Raw genomic sequence first — 26754 nt, 5'->3', positions numbered from 1 at the left:
TGGAAATATCTACACAGCTATCTCTTTACACCTTGAAATATCTACACCGCTATCTGTATGAACATGGAAATATCAGCACCGCTATCTGTATGAACATGGAAATATCTACACCGCTATTTGTATGAACATGGAAATATCTACACCGCTATCTGTATGAACATGGATATATCTACACAGCCCTTTGGATGAACATGGAAATATCCACACCGCTATCTGTGTAAACATGCATACATCTTCACCGCTATCTGTATAAACATGGAAATATCTACACCGCTATCTGTATGTACATGGAAATATCTACACCGCTATCTGTTTGAAGATGGAAATATATACATCGCTATCTGCATGAAAATGGAAATATCTACACAGCTATCCGCATATAGATGGAAATATCTACACAGCAATCTCTTTACACATGGAAATAACTACACCGCTATCTGTATGAACATGGACATATCTTCACCGCCATCTGTATGAACATGGATATGTCTACACATCCATCTGGATGAACATGGAAAAATCTAAACCGCGATCTGTATGAACATGGGAATATCTACACCGCTATCTGTGTAAACATGCATACACCTCCACCGCTATCTGTATAAACATGGAAATATCTACACCGCTATCTGTATGAACATGGAAATATCTACACCGCTATCTGTTTGAACATGGAAATATCTAAACAGCTATCTGCATGAAAATGGAAATATCTACACAGCTATCTGCATATACATGGAAATATCTACAAAGCTATCTCTTTACACATGGAAATAACTACACCGCTATGTGTATGAACAAGGAAATATCTGCACCGCCATCTGTATGAACATATAAATATCTACGCCGCCATCTGTATTAAGAAGGAAATATCTAAACCGCTATCTGTATAAACATGGAAATATCTACAATGCTGCCTGTATAAACATGGAAATATCAGAACCGCTATCTGAATGAACATGGAAATATCTACACCGCTATCTGTATGAACATGGAAATAGCTACACCGCTATCTGTATGAACATTGATATATCTACACAGCCATCTGGATGAACATGGAAATATCTACACCGCTATCTGTGTAAACATGCATACATCTTCACCGCTATCTGTATAAACATGGATATATCTACACCGCTATCTTTATGAACATGGAAATATCTACACCGCTATCTGTATGAATATGGAAATATCTACACCGCTATCTGTTTGAACATGGAAATATCTATACCACTATCTGCATGAAAATGGAAATATCTACACTGCTATCTGCATATACATTTAAATATGTACACTGCTATCTCTTTACACATGGAAATAACTACACCGTTACCTGTATGAACATGGAAATATCTACACCGCCATCTGTATGAACATGGAAATATCTGCACCGCCATCTGTATGAAAATATAAGTATCTACACCGCCATCTGTATTAAGATAGGGATATCTCCACTGCTATCTGTATAAACATGGAAATATCTACACCGCTATCTGTATGAACATGGAAATATCTACACCGCTATCTGTATGAACATGGATATATCTACACCGCTATCTGTATGAACATGGAAATATCTTCAACGCCATCTGTATGAACATGGATATATCTACACAGCCATCTGTATGAACATGGAAATATCTACACCGCTATCTGTATGACATTGGAAATATCTACACCGCTATCTGTTTGAACATGGAAATATCTAAACCGCTATCTGCATGAAAATGGAAATATCTACACAGCTATCTGCATATACATGGAAATATCTACACAGCTATCTCTTTACACATGGAAATAACTACATCGCTATCTGTATGATAATGGAAATATCTTCACCGCCATCTGTAGGAACATGGATATATCTACACAGCCATCTGGATGAACATGGAAATATCTACTCCGCTATCTGTATGAAGATGGAAATAGCTACACCGCTATCTGTGTAAACATGCATACATCTTCACCGCTATCTGTATAAACATGGAAATATCTACACTGCTATCTGTATGAAAATGGAAATATCTACACCGCTATCTGTTTGAACATGGAAATATCTACACCGCTATCTGTATAAACCTGGAAATATCTACACCGCTATCTGTATAAACATGGAAATATCTACACCGCTACCCATATAAACATGGAAATATCAGCACCGCTATCTGTATGAACATGGAAATATCTACACCGCTATCTGTATGAACGTGGATATATCTACACAGCCATCTGTATGAACATGGAAATATCTACACCGATATCTGTGTAAACATGCATACATCTTCACCGCTATCTGCATAAACATGGAAATATCTACACCGCTATGTGTTTGAACATGGAAATATCTACACCGCTATCTGCATGAAAATGGAAATATGAACACTATCTGCATATACATGGAAATATCTACACAGCTATCTCTTTACACATGGAAATAACTACACCGCTATATCTATAAACATGGAAATATCTACACCGCCATCTGTATGAACATGGAAATATCTGCACCGACATCAGTATGAACATATACATATCTAGACGGCCATCTGTATTAAGATGGAGATATCTTCACCGCAATCTGTATAAGCATGGAAATATCAACACCGCTATCTGTATAAACATGGAAATATCTACAACGCTATCTGTGTAAACATGAATATATCTACAACGCTACCTGTATAAACAAGGAAATATCAGCACCGGTATCTGTTTGAAGATGGAAATATCAGCCCCTCTATCTGTATGAACATGGAGATATCTACACCGCTATCTGTATGAACAGGGAAATATCTTCACCGCAATCTGTATGAACATGGATATATCTACACAGCCATCTGGATGAACATGGAAATATCTTCACCGCTATCTGTATGAACATGGAAATAGCTACACCGCTATCTGTATGAACATGGAAATATCTACACCGCTATCTGTATGAACATGGAAATATCTACACCGCTATCTGTATGAACATGGAAATATCTTCATCGCCATCAGTATGAACATGGATATATCTACAGAGCCATCGGGATGAACATGGAAATACCTACACAGCTATCTGTATGAACATGGAAATATATACACCGCTATCTGTGTAAACATGCATACATCTTCACCGCTATCTCTATAAACATGGAAATATCTACACCGCTATCTGTATGAACATGGAAATATCTACACCGCTATCTGTTTGAACATGGAAATATATACACCGCTATCTGTATAAACATGGAAATATCTACACCGCTATCTGAATGAACATGGAAATACCTTCACCGCCATCTGTATGAACATGGATATATCTACACAGCCATGTGGATGGACATGGATATTTCTACACAGCCCTCTGGATGAACATGGAAATATCCACACCGCTATCTGTGTAAACATGCATACATCTTCACCGCTATCTGTATAAACATGGAAATATCTACACCGCTATCTGTATGAACATGGAAATATCTACACCGCTATCTTTTTGAAGATGGAAATATATACACCGCTATCTGCATGAAAATGGAAATATCTACACAGCTATCTGCATGAAAATGGAAATATCTACACAGCTATCTGCATATACATGGAAATATCTACACAGCTATCTCTTTTCACATGTAAATAACTACACCGCTATCTGTATGAACATGGAAATATCTACACCGCCATCTGTATGAACATGGAAATATCTGCACCGCCATCTGTATGAACATATAAATATCTACACTGCCATCTGTATTAAGATGGAGATATCTACACCGCTATCTGAATAAACATGGAAATATCTACACCGCTATCTGTATAAACATGGAAATATCAGCACCGCTATCTGTATGAACATGGATATATCTACACCGCCATCTGTATGAACATGGATATATCTACACAGCCATCTGGAGGAACATGGAAATATCTACAACGCTATCTGTACGAACATGGAAATATCTACTCCGCGATCTGTATGAACATGGAAATAGCTACACCGCTATCTGTATGAACATGGAAATATCTACACCACTATCTGAATGAACATGGAAATATCTACTCCGCTATCTGTATGAACATGGATATTTCTTCACAGCCATCTGGATGAACATGGAAATATCTACACCGCTATCTGTATGAACATGGAAATATCTACACCGCTATCTGTGTAAACATGCATACATCTTCACCGCTATCTGTATAAACATGGAAATATCTACACCGCTATCTGTATGAACATGGAAACAGCTACACCACTATCTGTATGAACATGGAAATATCTACACCGCTATCTGTATGAACATGGATATATCTACACAGCTATCTGCATATACATGGAAATATCTACAAAGCTATCTCTTTACACATGGAAATAACTACACCGCTATGTGTATGAACATGGAAATATCTGCACCGCCATCTGTATGAACATATAAATATCTACACCGCCATCTGTATTATAATGGAGATATCTACACCGCTATCTGTATAAACATGGAAATATCAACACCGCTATCTGTATAAACATGGAAATATCTACACCGCTATCTGTATAAACACGGAAATATCTACACCGCTGCCTGTATAAACATGGAAATATCAGCACCGCTATCTGTATGAACATGGAAATATCTACACCGCTGTCTGCATGAAAATGGAAATATCTACACCGCTACCTGTATAAACATGGAAATATCTACACCGCTACCTGTATAAACATGGAAATATCAGCACCGCTATCGGTATGAACATGGAAATATCTACACCGATATGTGTATGAACATGGATATATCTACACCGCTATCTGTATGAACATGGAATTATCTTTACCGCCATCTGTATGAACATGGATATATCAACACAGCCATCTGTATGAACATGGAAATATCTACACCGCTATCTGTATGAACATGGAAATATCTGCACCGCTATCTGTACGAACATGGAAATAACTTCACCGCCATCTGTATGAAAATGGATATGGCTACACAGCCATCTTGATGAACATGGAAATATCTACACCGCCATCTGTATGAACATGGAAATATCTACACCGCTATCTGTGTAAACATGCATACACCTTCACCGCTATCTGTATAACCATGGAAATATCTACACCGCTATCTGTATGAACATGGAAATATCTACACCGCTATCTGTTTGAACATGGAAATATCTAAACCGCTATCTGCATGAAAATGGAAATATCTACACAGTTATCTGCATATACATGGAAATATCTACACAGCTATCTCTTTACACGTGGAAATAACTACACCGCTATCTGTATGAACATGGAAATATCTTCACCGCCATCTGTATGAACATGGATATATCTACACAGCCATCTGGATGAACATGGAAATATCTACACCGCTATCTGTATGAAGATGGAAATATCTACAACACTATCTGTGTAAACATGCATACATCTTCACCGCTATCTATATAAACATGGAAATATCTACACTGCTATCTGTATGAACATGGAAATATCTACACCGCTATCTGAACATGGAAATATCTACACCGCTATCTGCATGAAAATGGAAATATCTACACGGCGATCTGCATATACATGGAAATATCTACAAAGCTATCTTTTTACACATGGAAATAACTACAGCGCTATCTCTATAAACATACAAATATCTACACCCCCATCTGTATGAACATGGAAATATCTGAACTGCCATCTGTATGAACATATAAATATCTACACCGCCATCTATATTAAGATGGAGATATCTACACCGCTATCTGTATAAACTTGGAAATATCTACACCGCTATCTGTATAAACATGGAAATATCTACACCGCAATCTGTATAAACATGGAAATATCTACACCGCTACCTGTATAAACATGGAAATATCAGCACCGCTATCTGCATGAACATGGAAATATCTACACCGCTATCTGTTTGAAGATGGAAATACATACACCGCTATCTGCATGAAAATGGAAATATCTACACAGGTATCTGCATATACATGGAAATATCCACGCAGCTATCTCTTTACACATGGAAATAACTACACCGCTATCTCTATAAACATGGAAATATCTACACCGCCATCACTATGAACATGGAAATATCTGCACCGCCATCTGTATGAACATATAAATATCTACACCGCCATCTGCATTAAGAAGGAGATATCTACACCGCTATCTGTATAAACATGGAAATATTTACACCGCTATCTGTATAAACATGGAAATATCTACAACGCTATCAGTATAAACATGGAAATATCTACACCGCTACCTGTATAAACATGGAAATATCAGCAAAGCTATCGGTATGAACATGGAAATATCTACACCGCTATCTGTATGAACATGGAAATAGCTACACCGCTATCTGTATGAACATGGAAATATCTTCAACGCCATCTGTATGAACATGGATATGTCTACACATCCATCTGGATGAACATGGAAAAATCTACACCCTGATCTGTATGAACATGGGAATATCTACACCGCTATCTTTGTAAACATGCATACACCTTCACCGCTATCTGTATAAACATGGAAATATCTACACCGCTATCTGTATGAACATGGAAATATCTACACCGCTATCTGTTTGAACATGGAAATATCTTAACCGCTATCTGTATGAAAATGGAAATATCTACACCGCTATCTGTATGAACATGGAAATATCTACACCGCTATCTGTTTGAACATGGAAATATCTAAAGCGCTATCTGCATGAAAATGGAAATATCTACACAGCTATCTGCATATACATGGAAATATCCACAGCTATCTCTTTACACATGGAAATAACTACACCGCCATCTGTATGAACATGGAAATATCTTCACCGCCATCTGTAGGAACATGGATATATCTACACAGCCATCTGGATGAACATGGAAATATCTACACCGCTATCTGTATGAAGATGGAAATATCTACACCTCTATCTTTGTAAACATGCATACATCTTCACCGCTATCTGTCTAAACATGGAAATATCTACACTGCTATCTGTATGAAAATGAAAATATCTACACCGCTATCTGTTTGAACATGGAAATATCTACACCGCTATCTGCATGAAAATGGAAATATCTACACAGCGATCTGCATATACATGGAAATATATACAAAGCTATCTCTTTACACATGGAAATAACTACAGCGCTATATCTATAAACATACAAATATCTACACCGCCATCTGTATGAACATGGAAATACCTGCAATGCCATCTGTATGAACATATAAATATCTACACCGCCATCTATATTAAGATGGAGATATCTACACTGCTATCTACATGAAAATGGAAATATCTACACTGCTATCTGCATATACATTTAAATATCTACACAGCTATCTCTTTACACATGGAAATAAGTACACCGTTATCTGTATGAACATGGAGATATCTACACCGCCATCTGTATGAACATGGAAATATCTGCACCGCCATCTGTATGAAAATATAAATATGTACACTTCCATCTGTATTAAGATAGAGATATCTCCACTGCTATCTGTATAAACATGGAAATATCTACACCGCTGTCTGTATAAACATGGAAATATCTACACCGCTATCTGAATATACATGGAAATATCTACACCACTACCTGTATAAACATGGAAATATCAGCACCGATATCTATATGAACATGGAAATATCTACACCGCTATCTGTATGAACATGGAAATATCTACACCGCTATCTGTATGAACATGGAAATATCTACACCGCTATCTGTATGAACATGGAATTATCTACACCGCTACCTCTATAAACATGGAAATATCAGCACCGCTATCTGTATGAACTTGGAAATATCTACACCGCTATCTCCATGAACATGAAAATAGCTACACCACTATCTGTATGAACATGGAAAAATCTACACAGCCATCTGGATGAACACGGAAATATCTACACCGCTATCTGTATGAACATGGAAATATCTACACCGCTATCTGTGTAAATATGCATACATCTTCACCGCAATCTGTATAAACATGGAAATATCTACACCGCTATCTGTATGAACATGGAAATATCTACACCGCTATCTGAACATGGAAATATCTACACCGCCAACTGTATGAACATATAAATATCTACACGGCGATCTGTATTAAGATGTAGATATCTACACCGCCATCTGTATAAACATGGAAATATCTACACCGCTATCTGTATAAACATGGAAATATCTACACCACTATCTGTATTAATATGGAAATATCTACACCGCTACCTGTATAAACATGGATATATCAATACCACTATCTGTTTGAACATGGAAATATCAGCCCCTCTATCTGTATGAACATGGAAATACCTACACTGCTATCAGTGTGAACATGGAAATATCTACACCGCTATCTGTATGAACATGGAAATATCTTCACCGCCATCTGTATGAACATGGATATATCTACACAGCCATCTGGATGAACATGGAAATATCTGCACCGCTATCTGTATGAACATGGAAATAGCTACACCGCTATCTGTATGAACATGGAAATACCTACACCGCTATCTGTATGAACATGGAAATATCCACACCGCTATCTGTATGAACATGGAAAAATCTTCACCGCCATCTGTATGAACATGGATATATCTACACAGCCATCTGGATGAACATTGAAATATCTACACAGCTATCTGTATGAACATGGAAATATATACACCGCTATCTGTGTAAACATGCATACATCTTCACCGCTATCTGTATAAACATGGAAATATCTACACCGCTATCTGTATGAACATGGAAATATCTACACCGCTATCTGTTTGAACATGGAAATATCTACACCGCTATCTGCATGAAAATGGAAATATCTACACAGCGATCTGCATATACCTGGAAATATCCACAAAGATATCTCTTTACACAAGGAAATAACTACACCGCTATCTCTATAAACATGGAAATATCTACACCGCTATCTGTATAAACATGGAAATATCTACACCGCTATCTGTATGAACATGGAAATATCTACACCGCTATCTGTATGAACATGGAAATACATACACCGCTATCTGTATGAACATGGAAATATCTACACCGCTATCTGTTTGAACATGGAAATATCTACACCGCTGTCTGCATGAAAATGGAAATATGTAAACTGCTATCTGCATATACATGGAAATATCTACACAGCTATCTCTTTACACATGGAAATAACTACACCGCTATCTCTATAAACATGGAAATATCTACACCGCCATCTGTATGAACATGGAAATATCTGCACCGACATCTGTATGAACATATAAATATCTACACCGCCATCTGTATTAAGAAGGAGATATCTACACAGCTATCTGTATAAACATGGAAACATCTACACCGCTATCTGTATAAACATGGAAACATCTACACCGCTATCTGTATAAACATGGAAATATCTACACCGCTACCTGTATAAACATGGAAATATCAGCACCGCTATCGCTATGAACATGGAAATATCTACACCGATATCTGTATGAACATGGGTATATCTACACCGCTATCTGTATGAACATGGAAATATCTTTACCGCCATCTGTATGAACATGGATATATCTACACAGCCATCTGTATGAACATGGAAATATCTACACCGCTATCTGTATGAACATGGAAATATCTACACCGCTATCTGTACGAACATGGAAATATCTTCACCGCCATCTGAATGAAAATGGATATGGCTACACAGCCATCTGGATGAACATGGAAATATCTACACCGCGATCTGTATGAACATGGAAATATCTACACCGCTATCTGTGTAAACATGCATACACCTTCACCGCTATCTGTATAACCATGGAAATATCTACACCGCTATCTGTATGAACATGGAAATATCTACACTGCTATCTGTTTGAACATGGAAATATCTAAACCGCTATCTGCATGAAAATGGAAATATCTACACAGTTATCTGCATATACATGGAAATATCTACACAGCTATCTCTTTACACGTGGAAATAACTACACCGCTATCTGTATGAACATGGAAATATCTTCACAGCCATCTGTATGAACATGGATATATCTACACAGCCATCTGGATGAACATGTAAATATCTACACCGATATCTGTATGAAGATGGAAATATCTACAATACTATCTGTATAAACATGCATACATCTTCACCGCTATCTACATAAACATGGAAATATCTACACGGCTATCTGTATGAACATGGAAATATCTACACCGCTATCTGAAGATGGAAATATCTACACCGCTATCTGCATGAAAATGGAAATATCTACACAGCGATCTGCATATACATGGAAATATCTACAAAGCTATCTCTTTACACATGGAAATAACCACAGCGCTATCTCTATAAACATACAAATATCTACACCGCCATCTGTATGAACATGGAAATATCTGCACCGCCATCTATATGAACATATAAATATCTACACCGCCGTCTATATTAAGATGGAGATATCTACACCGCTATCTGTATAAACTTGGAAATATCTACACCGCTATCTGTATAAACATGGAAATATCTACACCGCAATCTGTATAAACATGGAAATATCTACACCGCTACCTGTATAAACATGGAAATATCAGCACCGCTATCGGTATGAACATGGAAATATCTACACCGCTATCTGTATGAACATGGAAATAGCTACACTGCTATCTGTATGAACATGGAAATATCTTCAACGCCATCTGTATGAACATGGATATATCTACACAGCCATCTGTATGAACATGGAAATATCTGCACCGCCATCTGTATGAACATATAAATATCTACACTGCCATCTATATTAAGATGGAGATATCTACACCGCTCTCTGTATAAACTTGGAAATATCTACACCGCTATCTGTATAAACATGGAAACATCTACACCGTAATCTGTTTGAAGATGGAAATATATACACCGCTATCTGCATGAAAATGGAAATATCTACACAGCTATCTGCATGAAAATGGAAATATCTACACAGCTATCTGCATATACATGGAAATATCTACACAGCTATCTCTTTACACATGTAAATAACTACACCGCTATCTGTATGAACATGGAAATATCTACACCACCATCTGTATGAACATGGAAATATCTGCACCGCCATCTGTATGAACATATAAATATCTACACTGCCATCTGTATGAAGATGGAGATATCTACACCGCTATCTGAATAAACATGGAAATATCTACACCGCTATCTGTATAAACATGGAAATATCAGCAAGGCTATCTGTATGAACATGGAAATATCAGCCCCTCTACCTGTATGAACATGGAGATATCTACACCGCCATCTGTATGAACATGGATATATCTACACAGCCATCTGGAGGAACATGGAAATATCTACACGGCTATCTGTATGAACATGGAAATAGCTACACCGCTATCTGTAAGAACATGGAAATATCTACACCGCTATCTGTATGAACATGGAAATATCTACACCGCGATCTGTATGAAGAAGGAATTATCTTCACCGCCATCTGTACGAACATGGATATATCTACAGAGCCATCTGGATGAACATAGAAATATCTACACCGCCATCTGTATGAACATATAAATATCTACACCGCCTTCTGCATTAAGATGGAGACATCTACACCGCTATCTGTATAAACCTGGAAATATCTACACAGCTATCTGTATAAACATGGAAATATCTTCACCGCTATCTGTATAAACATGGAAATTTCTACACCGCTACCTGTATAAACATGGAAATATCAGCACCGCTATCTGTAGGAACATGGAGATAGCTACACCGCCATCTGTATGAACATGGATATATCTACATAGCCATCTGGAGGAACATGGAAATATCTACAACGGTCTCTGTACGAACATGGAAATATCTACACCGCTATCAGTATGAACATGGAAATAGCTACACCGCTATCTGTATGAACATGGAAATATCAACACCACTATCTCAATGAACATGGAAATATCTACACCGCTATCTGTATGAACATGGATATATCTACACAGCCATCTGGATGAACATGGAAATATCTACACCGCTATCTGTATGAACATGGAAATATCTACACCGCTATATGTGTAAACATGCATACATCTTCACTGCTATCTGTATAAACATGGAAATATCTACACCGCTATCTGTATGAACATGGAAATAGCTACACCGCTATCTGTATGAACATGGAAATATCTACACCGCTATCTGTATGAACATGGATATATCTACACAGCCCTCTGGATGAACATGGAAATATCCACACCGCTATCTGTGTAAACATGCATACATCTTCACCGCTATCTGTATGAACATGGAAACATCTACGCCGCTATCTGTTTGAAGATGGAAATATATACATCGCTATCTGCATGAAAATGGAAATATCTACAAAGCTATCTGTATATAGATGGAAATATCTACACAGCAATCTCTTTACACATGGAAATAACTACACCGCTATCTGTATGAACATGGACATATCTACACCGCCATCTGTATGAACATGGAAATATCTGCACGGCCATCTGTATAAACATATAAATATCTACACCGCTATCTGTTTGAACATGGAAATATCTACCCGGCTATCTGCATGAAAATGGAAATATCTACACTGCTATCTGCATATACATGGAAATATCTACACATCTATCTCTTTACACATGGAAATAACTACACCGCTATCTGTATGAACATGGAAATATCTACACCGCTATCTGTTTGAACATGGAAATATCTACCCGGCTATCTGCATGAAAATGGAAATATCTACACTGCTATCTGCATATACATGGAAATATCTACACATCTATCTCTTTACACATGGAAATAACTACACCGCTATCTGTATGAACATGGAAATATCTACACTGCCATCTGTATGAACATGGAAATATCTGCACTGCCATCTGTATGAACATATAAATATCTACACCGCCATCTGTATTAAGATGGAGATATCTACACCGCTATCTGAATAAACATGGAAATATCTACACCGCTATCTGTATGAACATGGAAATATCTACACCGCTATCTGTATGAACATGGAAATATCTACACCGCCATCTGTATGAACATGGAAATATCTGCACCGCCATCTGTATGAACATATAAATATCTACACCGCCATCTGTATTAAGATGGAGATATCTACACCGCTATCTGAATAAACATGGAAATATCTACACCGCTATCTGTATAAACATGGAAATATCTACACTGCTATCTGGATAAACATGGAAATTTCTACACTTCTACCTGTATAAACATGGAAATATCAGCACCGCTATCTGTAGGAACATGGAGATATCTACACCGCCATCTGTATGAACATGGATATGTCTACACAGCCATCTGGAGGAACATGGAAATATCTACAACGCTATCTGTACGAACATGGAAATATCTACACCGCTATCTGTATGAACATGGAAATATCTACACCACTATCTGAATGAACATGGAAATAACTACACCGCTATCTGTATGAACATGGATATATCTACACAGCCATCTGGATGAACATGGAAATATCTACACCGCTATCTGTATGAACATGGAAATATCTACTCCGCTATCTGTTTAAACATGCATACATCTTCACCGCTATCTGTATAAACATGGAAATATCTACACCGCTATCTGTATGAACATGGAAATAGCCACACCGCTATCTGTATGAACATGGAAATATCTACACCGCTATCTGTATGAACATGGATAAATCTACACAGCCATCTGGATGAACATGGAAATATCTACACCGCTATCTGTGTAAACATGCATAGATCTTCACCGCTATCTGTATAAACATGGAAATATCTACACCGCTATCTGTATGAACATGGAAATATCAGCACCGCTATCTGTATGAACATGGAAATATCTACACCGCTATCTGTTTGAACATGGAAATATCTACACGGCTATCTGCATGAAAATGGAAATATCTACACTGCTATCTGCATATACAAGGAAATATCTACACAGCTATCTCTTTACACATGGAAATAACTACACCGCTATCTGTATGAACATGGAAATATCTGCACCGCCATCTGTATGAACATATAAATATCTACACCGCCATCTGTATTAAGATGGAGATATCTACACCGCTATCTGTATAAACATGGAAATATCTACACCGCTATCTGTATAAACATGGAAATATCTACACCGCTATCTGTATAAACATGGAAATATCTACAACGCTACCTGTATAAACATGGAAATATCAGCACCGCTATCTGTATGAACATGTAAATATCTACACCGCTATCTGTATGAACATGGAAATAGCTACACCGCTATCTGTATGAACATGGAAATATCTACACCGCTATCTGTATGAACATGGAAATATCTTCACCGCCATCTGTACGAACATGGATATATCTACAGAGCCATGTGGATGAACACGGAACTATCTACAACGCCATCTGTATGAACATATAAATATCTACACCGCCATCTGTATTAAGATGGAGATATCTACACCGCTATCTGTATAAACATGGAAATATCAACACGGCTATCTGTATAAACATGGAAATATCTACACCGCTATCTGTATAAACATGGAAATATCTACACCGCTACCTGTATAAACATGGAAATATCAGCACCGCTATCTGTATGAACATGGAAATATCTACATCGCTATCTGTATGAACATGGAAATATCTACACCGCTATCTGTCTGAACATGGATATATCTACGCAGCCCTCTGCATGAACATGGAAGTCTCTACACCGCTATCTGTGTAAACATGCATACATCTTCACCGCTACCTGTATAAACATGGAAATATCAGCACCGCTATCTCTATGAACCTGGAAATGTCTACACCGCTATCTGAATGAATATGGAAATATCTACACCGCTATCTGTTTGAACATGTAAATATCTACACTGCTATCTGCTTGAAAATGGAAATATCTACAAAGCTATCTGCATATACATGGAAATATCTACACAGCTATCTCTTTACACATGGAAATAACTACACCGCTATCTCTATAAACATGGAAATATCTACACCGCCATCTGTAGGAACCCGGAAATATCTGCACCGCCATCTGTAGGAATATATAAATATCTACACCGCCATCTGTATTAAGAAGGAAATATCTAAACCACTATCTGTATAAACATGGAAATAACTACACCGCTGCCTGTATAAACATGGAAATATCAGCACCGCTCTCTGTATGAAAATGGAGATATCTACACCGCTATCTGTATGAACATGGAAATATCTACACAGCTATCTGGATGAACATGGAAATAGCTACACCGTTATCTGTATGAACATGGAAATAGCTACACCGCTATCTGTATGAACATGGAAATATCTACACCGCTATCTGTATGAACACGGATATATATACACAGCCATGTGGATGAACATGGAAATATCTACACCGCTATCTGTATGAACATGGAAATATCTACACCGCTATCTGTATGAACATGGATATATCTACACAGCCATCTGGATGAACATGGAAATATCTACACCGCTATCTGTGTAAACATGCATACAACTTCACCGCTATCTGTATAAACATGGAAATATCTACACTGCTATCTGTATGAACATGGAAATATCTGCACCGCTATCTGTATGAACATGGAAATATCTACACCGCTATCTGTTTGAACATGGAAATATCTACACCGCTATATGCATGAAAATGGAAATATCTACACAGCTATCTGCATATACATGGAAACATCTACACAGCTATCTCTTTACACATGGAAATAACTACACCGCTATATCTATAAACATGGAAATATCTACACCACCATCTGTATGAACATGGAAATATCTGCACCGCCATCTGTTTGAACATATAAATATCTACACCGCCATCTGTATTAAGAAGGAAATATCTAAACCGCTATCTGTATAAACATGGAAATATCAGCACCGCTCTCTGTATGAACATGGAAATATCAGCCCCTCTATCTGTATGAACATGGAAGTATCTACACCGCTATCTCTATGAACATGGAAATATCTACACCGCTACCTGTTTGAACATGCAAATATCTATACCGCTATCTGCATGAAAATGGAAATACATACACAGCTATCTGCATATACATGGAAATACCTACACAGCTATCTCTTTACACATGGAAATAACTACACCGCTATCTGTATGAACATGGAAATATCTTCACCTCCATCTGTAGGAACATGGATATATCTACACAGCCATCTGGATGAACATGGAAATATCTACACCGCTATCTGTTTGAACATGGAAATATCTACACCGCTATCTGTGTAAACATGCATACATCTTCAAAGCTATCTCTATAAACATGGAAATATCTACACTGCTATCTGTATGAACATGGAAATATCTACACCGCTATCTGTTTGAACATGGAAATATCTACACCGCTATCTGCATGAAAATGGAAATATCTACAAAGCTATCTGCATATATATGGAAACGTCTTCACAGCTATCTCTTTACACATGGAAATAACTACACCGCTAAATCTATAAACATGGAAATATCTACACCGCCATCTGTATGAACATGGAAATATCTGCACCACCATCTGTATGAACATATAAATATCTACACCGCCATCTGTATTAAGAAGGAAATATCTAAACCGCTATCTGTATGAACATTGAAATATCTACACCGCTATCTGTATGAACATGGAAATATCTACACCGCTATCGGTGAAAACATGAATATATCTTCACCGCTATCTGTATAAACATGGAAATATCTACAACGCTATCTGTATGAACATGGAAATATCTACACTGCTATCTGTTTGATGGTGGAAATATATACATCGCTATCTGCATGAAAATGGAAATATCTACACAGCTATCTGCATATAGATGGAAATATCTACACAGCAATCTCTTTACACATGGAAATAACTACTCCGCTATCTGTATGAACATGGACATATCTACACCGCCATCTTTATGAACATGGAAATACCTGCACGGCCATCTGTATGAACATATAAATATCTACACCGCCATCTGTATTAAGATGGAGATATCTACACCGTTATCTGAATGAACAAGGATATATCTACACCGCTATCTGTATAAACATGGAAATATCTACACCACTATCTGTATGAACATGGAAATAACTACACCGCCATCAGTATGAACATGGAAATATCTGCACCGCCATCTGTATGAACATATAAATATCTACACTGCCATCTGTATTAAGATGGAGATATCTACACTGCTATCTGTATAAACATGGAAATATCTACACCGCCATCTGTATGAACATATAAATACACCGCCATCTGTATTAAGAAGGAAATATCTAAACCGCTATCTGTATAAACATGGAAATTTCTACACCGCTGCCTGTATAAACATGGAAATATCAGCACCGCTATCTGTATGAACATGGAAATATCTACACCGCTATTTGTAGGAACATGGAAATAGCTACACTGCTGCCTGTATAAACATGGAAATATCAGCACCGCTATCTATATGAACATGGAAATATCTACACCACTATCTGTATGAACATATATATATCTACACAGCCATCTGGATGAACACGGAAATATCTACACCACTATCTGTATGAACATGGAAATATCTACACCGCTATCTGTGTAAACATGCACATATCTTCACCGCTATCTGTATAAACATGGAAATATCTACACCGCTATCTGTATGAACATGGAAATATCTACACCGCTATCTGTATGAACATGGAAATATCTACACCGCTATCTGTTCGAACATGGAAATATCTACACCGCTATCTGCAAGAAAATGGAAATATCAACACTGCTATCTGCATATACATGGAAATATCTACACAGCTATATCCTTACACATGGAAATAACTACACCGCTATCTGTATGAACATGGAAATACCCACACCGCCATCTGTATGAACATGGAAATATCTGCACCGCCATCCGTATGAACATATAAATATCTACACCGCCATCTGTATTAAGATGGAGATATCTACACCGCTATCTGTATAAACATGGAAATATCTACACCGCTATCTGTATAAACATGGAAATATCTACACCGCTATCTGTATAAACATGGAAATATCTACACCGCTACCTGTATAAACATGGAAATATCAGCACCGCTATCTGTATGAACATGGAAATATCTACACCGCTATCTGTATGAACATGGAAATATCTACACCGCTATCTGTATGAACATGGAAATATCTATACCGCTATCTGTATGAACATGGATATATCTACACAGCCCTCTGGATGAACATGGAAATATCCACACCGCTATCTGTGTAAACATGCATACATCTTCACCGCTATCTGTATAAACATAGAAATATCTACACCGCTATCTCTATGAACATGGAAATATCTACACCGCTATCTGTTTGAAGATGGAAATACATACACCGCTATCTGCATGAAAATGGAAATATCTACACAGCTATCTGCATATACATGGAAATATCTACACGGCTATCTCTTTACACATGGAAATAACTACACCGCTATCTGTATGAACATGGAAATATCTACAGCGCCATCTGTGTGAACATGGAAATATCTGCACCGCCATCTGTATTAACATATAAATATCTACACCGCCATCTGTATTAAGATGGAAATATCTACACCACTATCTGAATAAACATGGAAATATCTACACCGCTATCTGTACGAACATGGAAATATCTAAACCGCTATCTGCATGAAAATAGAAATATCTACACAGCTATCGACATATACATGGAAATATCTAAAAGCTATCTCTTTACACATGGAAATAACTACACCGCTATCTCTATAAACAGGGAAATATCTACACCGCCACCTGTATGAACATGGAAATATCTGCACCGCCATCTGTATAAACATATAAATATTTACACCGCCATCTGTATTATGATGGAGATATCTACACCGCTATCTGTATAAACTTGGAAATATCTACACCGCTATCTGTATAAACATGGAAATACCTACACCGCTATCTGTATAAACATGGAAATATCAGCACCGCTCTCTGTATGAACATGGAAATATCAGCCCCTCTATCTGTATGAACATGGAAGTATCTACACCGCTATCTCTATGAACATGGAAATAACTACACCGCCATCTGTTTGAACATGGAAATATCTATACCGCTATCTGCAAGAAAATGGAAATACATACACAGCTATCTGCATATAAATGGAAATATCTACACAGCTATCTCTTTACACATGGAAATAACTACACCGCTATCTGTATGAACATGGAAATATCTTCACCGCCATCTGTAGGAACATGGATATATCTACACAGCCATCTGGATGAACATGGAAATATCTACACCGCTATCTGTTTGAACATGGAAATATCTACACCGCTATTTGTGTAAACATGCATACATCTTCACCGCTATCTCTATAAACATGGAAATATCTACACTGCTATCTGTATGAACATGGAAATATCTACACCGCTATCTGTTTGAACATGGAAATATCTACACCGCTATCTGCATGAAAATGGAAATATCTACAAAGCTATCTGCATATACATGGAAACATCTACACAGCTATCTCTTTACACATGGAAATAACTAGACCTCTAAATCTATAAACATGGAAATATCTACACCGCCATCTGTATGAACATGGAAATATCTGCACCACCATCTGTATGAACATATAAATATCTACATCGCCATCTGTATTAAGAAAGAAATATCTAAACCGCTATCTGTATGAACATTGAAATATCTACACCGCTATCTGCATGAACATGGAAATATCTACTCCGCTATCTGTGTAAACATGCATATATCTTCACCGCTATCTGTATAAACATGGAAATATCTAGAACGCTATCTGTATGAACATGGAAATATCTACACCGCTATCTGTACGAACATGGAAATATCTAAACCGCTATCTGCATGAAAATAGAAATATCTAAACAGCTATCTGCATATACATGGTAATATCTACAAAGCTATCTCTTTACACATGGAAATAACTACACCGCTATCTCTATAAACACGGAAATATCTACACTGCCATCTGTATGAACATGGAAATATCTGCACCGCCATCTGTATAAACATATAAATATCTACACCGCCATCTGTATTTAGATGGAGATATCTACACCTCTATCTGTATAAACTTGGAAATATCTACACCGCTATCTGTATAAACATGGAAATACCTACACCGCTATCTGTATAAACATGGAAATACCTACACCGCTACCTGTAGAAACATGGAAATATCAGCACCGCTATCTGTATGAACATGGAAATATCTACACCGCTATCTCTATGAACATGGAAATATCTACACCGCTATCTGTATGAACATGGAAATAGCTACACTGCTATCTGAATGAACATGGAAATATCTACACCACTATCTGTAGGAATATGGAAATATCTACACCGCTATCAGCATGAACATGGATATATCTACACAGCCATCTGGATGAACATGGAAATATCTACACCGCTATCTGCATGAACATGGAAATATCTACACTGCTATCTGTGTAAACATGCATACATCTTCACCGCAATCTGTATAAGCATGGAAATATCAACACCGCTATCTGTATGAACGTGGAAATATCTACACCGCTATCTGTTTGAACATGGAAATATCTAAACCGCTATCAGCATGAAAATGGAAATATCTACACAGCTATCTGCATATACATGGAAATATCTACACATCTATCTCTTTACACATGTAAATAACTACACCGCTATCTGTATGAACATGGAAAAGTCTGCACCGCCATCTGTATGAACATATAAATATCTACACCGCCATCTGTATTAAGATGGAGATATCTACACCGATATCTGTATAAACATGGAAATATCTACACCGCTATCTGAATAAACATGGAAATATCTACACAGCTCTCTATATAAACAGGGAAATATCAGCACCGCTATCTGTATGAACATGGAAATATCAGCCCCTCTATCTGTATGAACGTGGAAGTATCTACACCGCTATATCTATGAACATGGAAATATCTACACCGCTATCTGTTTGAACATGGAAATATCTAAACCGCTATCTGCATGAAAATGGAAATATATACACAGCTATCTGCATATACATGGAAATATCTACACAGCTATCTCTTTTCACATGGAAATAACTACACCGCTATCTGTATGAACATGGAAATATCTTCACCGCCATCTGTAGGAACATGGATATATATACACAGCCATCTGGATGAACATGGAAATATCTACACCGCTATCTGTATGAACATGGAAATATCTACACCGCTATCTGTGTAAACATGCATACATCTTCACCGCTATCTGTATAAACATGGAAATATCTACACTGCTATCTGTATGAACATGGAAATATCTACATCGCTATCTGTTTGAACATGGAAATATCTACACCGCTATCTGCATGAAAATGGAAATATCTACACAGCGATCTGCATATACATGGAAATATCTACAAAGCTATCTCTTTACACGTGGAAATAAGTACAGCGCTATCTCTATAAACATGGAAATAGCTACACCGTCATCTGTATGAACATGGAAATATCTGCACCGCCATCTGTATGAACATATAAATATCTACACCGCCATCTATATTAAAATGGAGATATCTACACCGCTATCTGTATAAACTTGGAAATATCTACACTGCTATCTCTATGAACATGGAAATTTCTACACCGCTATCTGTATGAACATGGAAATAGCTACACCTCTATCTGTATGAACATGGAAATATCTACACCTCTACCTGTATGAACATGGAAATATCTACACCGCTATTTGTATGAACATGGATATATCTACACAGCCATCTGGATGAACACGGAAATATCTACACCACTATCTGTATGAACATGGAAATATCTACACCGCTATCTGTGTAAATATGCATACATCTTCACCGCAAGCTGTATAAACATGGTAACATCTACACCGCTCTCTGTATGAACATGGAAATATCTACACCGCTATCTGTTTGAACATGGAAATATCTACACCGCTATCTGCATGAAAATGGAAATATCTACAGAGCTATCTGCATATACATGGAAATATCTACACAGCTATCTCTTTACACATGGAAATAACTACACCGCTATCTGTATGAACATGGAAATATCTTCACCGCCATCTGTATGAACATGGAAATAGCTGCACCGACATTTGTATGAACATATACATATCTACACGGCCATCTGTATTAAGATGGAGATATCTACACCGATATCTGTATAAACATGGAAATATCTACACCACTATCTGTATAAACATGGAAATATCTACACCGCTACCTGTATAAACATGGAAATACCAGCACCGCTATCTGTATGAACATGGAAATATCAGCCCCTCTATCTGTATGAACATGGAGATATCTACACCGCTATCTGTATGAACATGGAAATATCTAGACCGCTATCTGAATGAACATGGAAATACCTTCACCGCCATCTGTATGAACATGGATATATCTACACAGCCATCTGGATGAACATGGATATATCTACACAGACCTCTAGATGAACATGGAAATATCCACACCGCTATCTGTGTAAACATGCATACATCTTCACCGCTATCTGTATAAACATGGAAATATCTACACCGCTATCTGTATGAACATGGAAATATCTACACCGCTATCTGTTGGAAGATGGAAATATATACACCGCTATCTGCATGAAAATGGAAACATCTACACAGCTATCTGCATGAAAATGGAAATATCTACAGAGCTATCTGCATATACATGGAAATATCTACACAGGTATCTCTTTACACATGTAAATAACTACACCGCTATCTGTATGAACATGCAAATATCTACACCGCCATCTGTATGAACATGGAAATATCTGCACCGCCATCTGTATGAACATATAAATATCTACACTGCCATCTGTATTAAGATGGAGATATCTACACCGCTATCTGAATAAACATGGAAATATCTACACCGCTATCTGTATAAACATGGAAATATCAGCACTGCTATCTGTATGAACATGGAAATATCAGCCCCTCTATCTGTATGAACATGGAAATATCTACACCGCCATCTGTATGAACATGGATATATCTACACATCCATCTGGATGAACATGGAAATATCCGCACCGCAATCTGTATGAACATATAAATATCTACACTGCCATCTGTATTAAGATGGAGATATCTACACCGCTATCTGAATAAACATGGAAATATCTACACCGCTATCTGTATAAACATGGAAATATCAGCACCGCTATCTGTATGAACATGGAAATATCAGCCCCTCTATCTGTATGAACATGGAGATATCTACACCTCCATCTGTATGAACATGGATATATCTACACAGCCATCTGGAGGAACATGGAAATATCTACACCGCTATCTGTATGAACATGGAAATAGCTACACCGCTATCTGTATGAACATGGAAATATCTACACCGCTATCTGTATGAACATGGAAATATCTACACCGCTATCTGTATGAACAAGGAAATATCTTCACCGCCATCTGTACGAACATGGATATATCTACAGAGCCATCTGGATGAACTTGGAAATATCTACACCGCCATCTGTATGAACATATAAATATCTACACCGCCATCTGTATTAAGATGGAGATATCTACACCGCTATCTGTATAAACCTGAAAATATCTACACCGCTATCTGTATAAACATGGAAATATCTACACCGCTATCTGGATAAACATGGAAATTTCTACACCGCTACCTGTATAAACATGGAAATATCAGCACCGCTATCTGTAGGAACATGGAGATATCTACCCCGCCATCTGTATGAACATGGATATATCTACACAGCCATCTGGAGGAACATGGACATATCTACAACGTTATCTGTATGAACATGGAAATATCTACACCGCTATCTGTATGAACATGGAAATAGCTACACCGCTATCTGTATGAACATGGAAATATCTACACCACTATCTGAATGAACATGGAAATATCTACACCGCTATCTGTATGAACATGGATATATCTACACAGCCATCTGGATGAACATGGAAATATCTACACCGCTATCTGTATGAACATGGAAATATCTACACCGCTATCTGTGTAAACATGCATACATCTTCACCGCTATCTGTATAAACTTGGAAATATCTACACCGCTATCTGTATGAACATGGAAATATCTGCACCGCTATCTGTATGAACATGGAAATATCTACACCGCTATCTGTTTGAACATGGAAATATCTACACGGCTATCTGCATGAAAATGGAAATATCTACACTGCTATCTGCATATACATGGAAATATCTACACAGCTATCTCTTTACACATGGAAATAACTACACCGCTATCTGTATGAACATGGAAATATCTACACCGCCATCTGTATGAACATGGAAATATCTGCACCGCCATCTGTATGAACATATAAATATCTACACCGCCATCTGTATTAAGATGGAGATACCTACACCGCTATCTGTATAAACATGGAAATATCTACACCGCTATCTGTATAAACATGGAGATATCTACACCGCTATCTGTATAAACATGGAAAAATCTACACCGCTACCTGTATAAACATGGAAATATCAGCACCGCTATCAGTATGAACATGGAAATGTCTACACCGCTATCTGTATGAACATGGAAATATCTACACCGCTATCTGTATGAACATGGAAATATCTACACCGCTATCTGTATGAACATGGAAATATCTTCACCGCCATCTGTATGAACATGGATATATCTACAGAGCCATCTGGATGAACATGGAAATATCTACAACGCCATCTGTATGAACATATAAATATCTAAACCGCCATCTGTATTAAGATGGAGATATCTACACCGCTATCTGTATAAACATGCAAATATCAACACCGCTATCTTTATAAACATGGAAATATCTACACCGCTATCTGTATACACATGGAAATATCTACACCGCTACCTGTATAAACATGGAAATATCAGCACCGCTATCTGTATGAACATGGAAATATCTACACCGCTATCTGTATGAACATGGAAATATCTACACCGCAATCTGTATGAACATGGATATATCTACACAGCCCTCTGGATGAACATGGAAATCTCTACACCGCTATCTGTGTAAACATGCATACATCTTCACCGCTATCTGTATAAACATGGAAATATCTACACCGCTATCTCTATGAAAATGGAAATATCTACACCGCTATCTGTTTGAAGATGGAAATATATACACAGCTATCGGCATGGAAATGGAAATATCTACACAGCTATCTGCATATAGATGGAAATATCTACACAGCTATCTCTTTACACATTGAAATATCTACACCGCTATCTGTATGAACATGGAAATATCTACACCGCTATCTGTATGAACATGGATATATCTACACAGCACCCTGGATGAACATGGAAATATCCACACTGCTATCTGTGTAAACATGCATACATCTTCACCGCTATCTGTATAAACATGGAAATATCTACACCGCTATCTGTATGAACATGGAAATATCTACACCGCTATCTGTTTGAAGATGGAAATATATACATCGCTATCTGCATGAAAATGGAAATATCTACACAGCTATCTGCATATAGATGGAAATATCTACACAGCAATCTCTTTACACATGGAAATAACTACACCGCTATCTGTATGAACATGGACATATCTACACCGCCATCTGTATGAACATGGAAATATCTGCACCGCCATCTGTATGAACATATAAATATCTACACCGCCATCTGTATTAGGATGGAGATATCTACACCGCTATCAGAATAAACATGGAAATATCTACACCGCTATCTGTACAAACATGGAAATATCTACACCACTATCTGTATAAACATGGAAATATCTACACCGCTACCTGTATAAACACGGAAATATCAGCACCGCTATCTGTATGAACCTGGAAATGTCTACACCGCTATCTGTATAAACATGGAAATATCTACACCGCTATCTGTTTGAACATGTAAATATCTACACCGCTATCTGCATGAAAATGGAAATATCTACAAAGCTATCTGCATATACATGGAAATATCTACACAGCTATCTCTTTACACATGGAAATAACTACACCGCTATCTCAATAAACATGGAAATATCTACACCGCCATCTGTATGAACATGGAAATATCTGCACCGCCATCTGTATGAACATATAAATATCTACACCGCCATCTGTATTAAGAAGGAAATATCTAAACCGCTATCTGTATGAACATGGAAATATCTACACCGCTATCTGTATGAACATGGATATATCTACACAGCCATCTGGATGAACATGGAAATATCTACACCGCTATCTGTATGAACATGGAAATATCTACACCGCTATCTGTATGAACTTGGATATATCTACACAGCCATGTGGATGAACATGGAAATATCTACACCGCTATCTGTGTAAACATGCATACATCTTCACCGCTATCGGTATAAACATGGAAATATCTACACTGCTATCTGTATGAACATGGAAATATCTGCACCGCTATCTGTATGAACATGGAAATATCTACACCGCTATCTGTTTGAACATGGAAATATCTACACCGCTATCTGCATGAAAATGGAAATATCTACACTGCTATCTGCATATACATGGAAATATCTACACAGCTATCTCTTTACACATGGAAATAACTACACCGCTATCTGTATGAACATGGAAATATCTACACCGCCATCTG

Source organism: Gorilla gorilla, chromosome 7 (assembly GCF_029281585.2).
Source record: "Gorilla gorilla gorilla isolate KB3781 chromosome 7, NHGRI_mGorGor1-v2.1_pri, whole genome shotgun sequence".
In the NCBI taxonomy this organism is placed as follows: domain Eukaryota; kingdom Metazoa; phylum Chordata; class Mammalia; order Primates; family Hominidae; genus Gorilla; species Gorilla gorilla.
Note: the sequence above shows the minus strand (reverse complement) of the source record.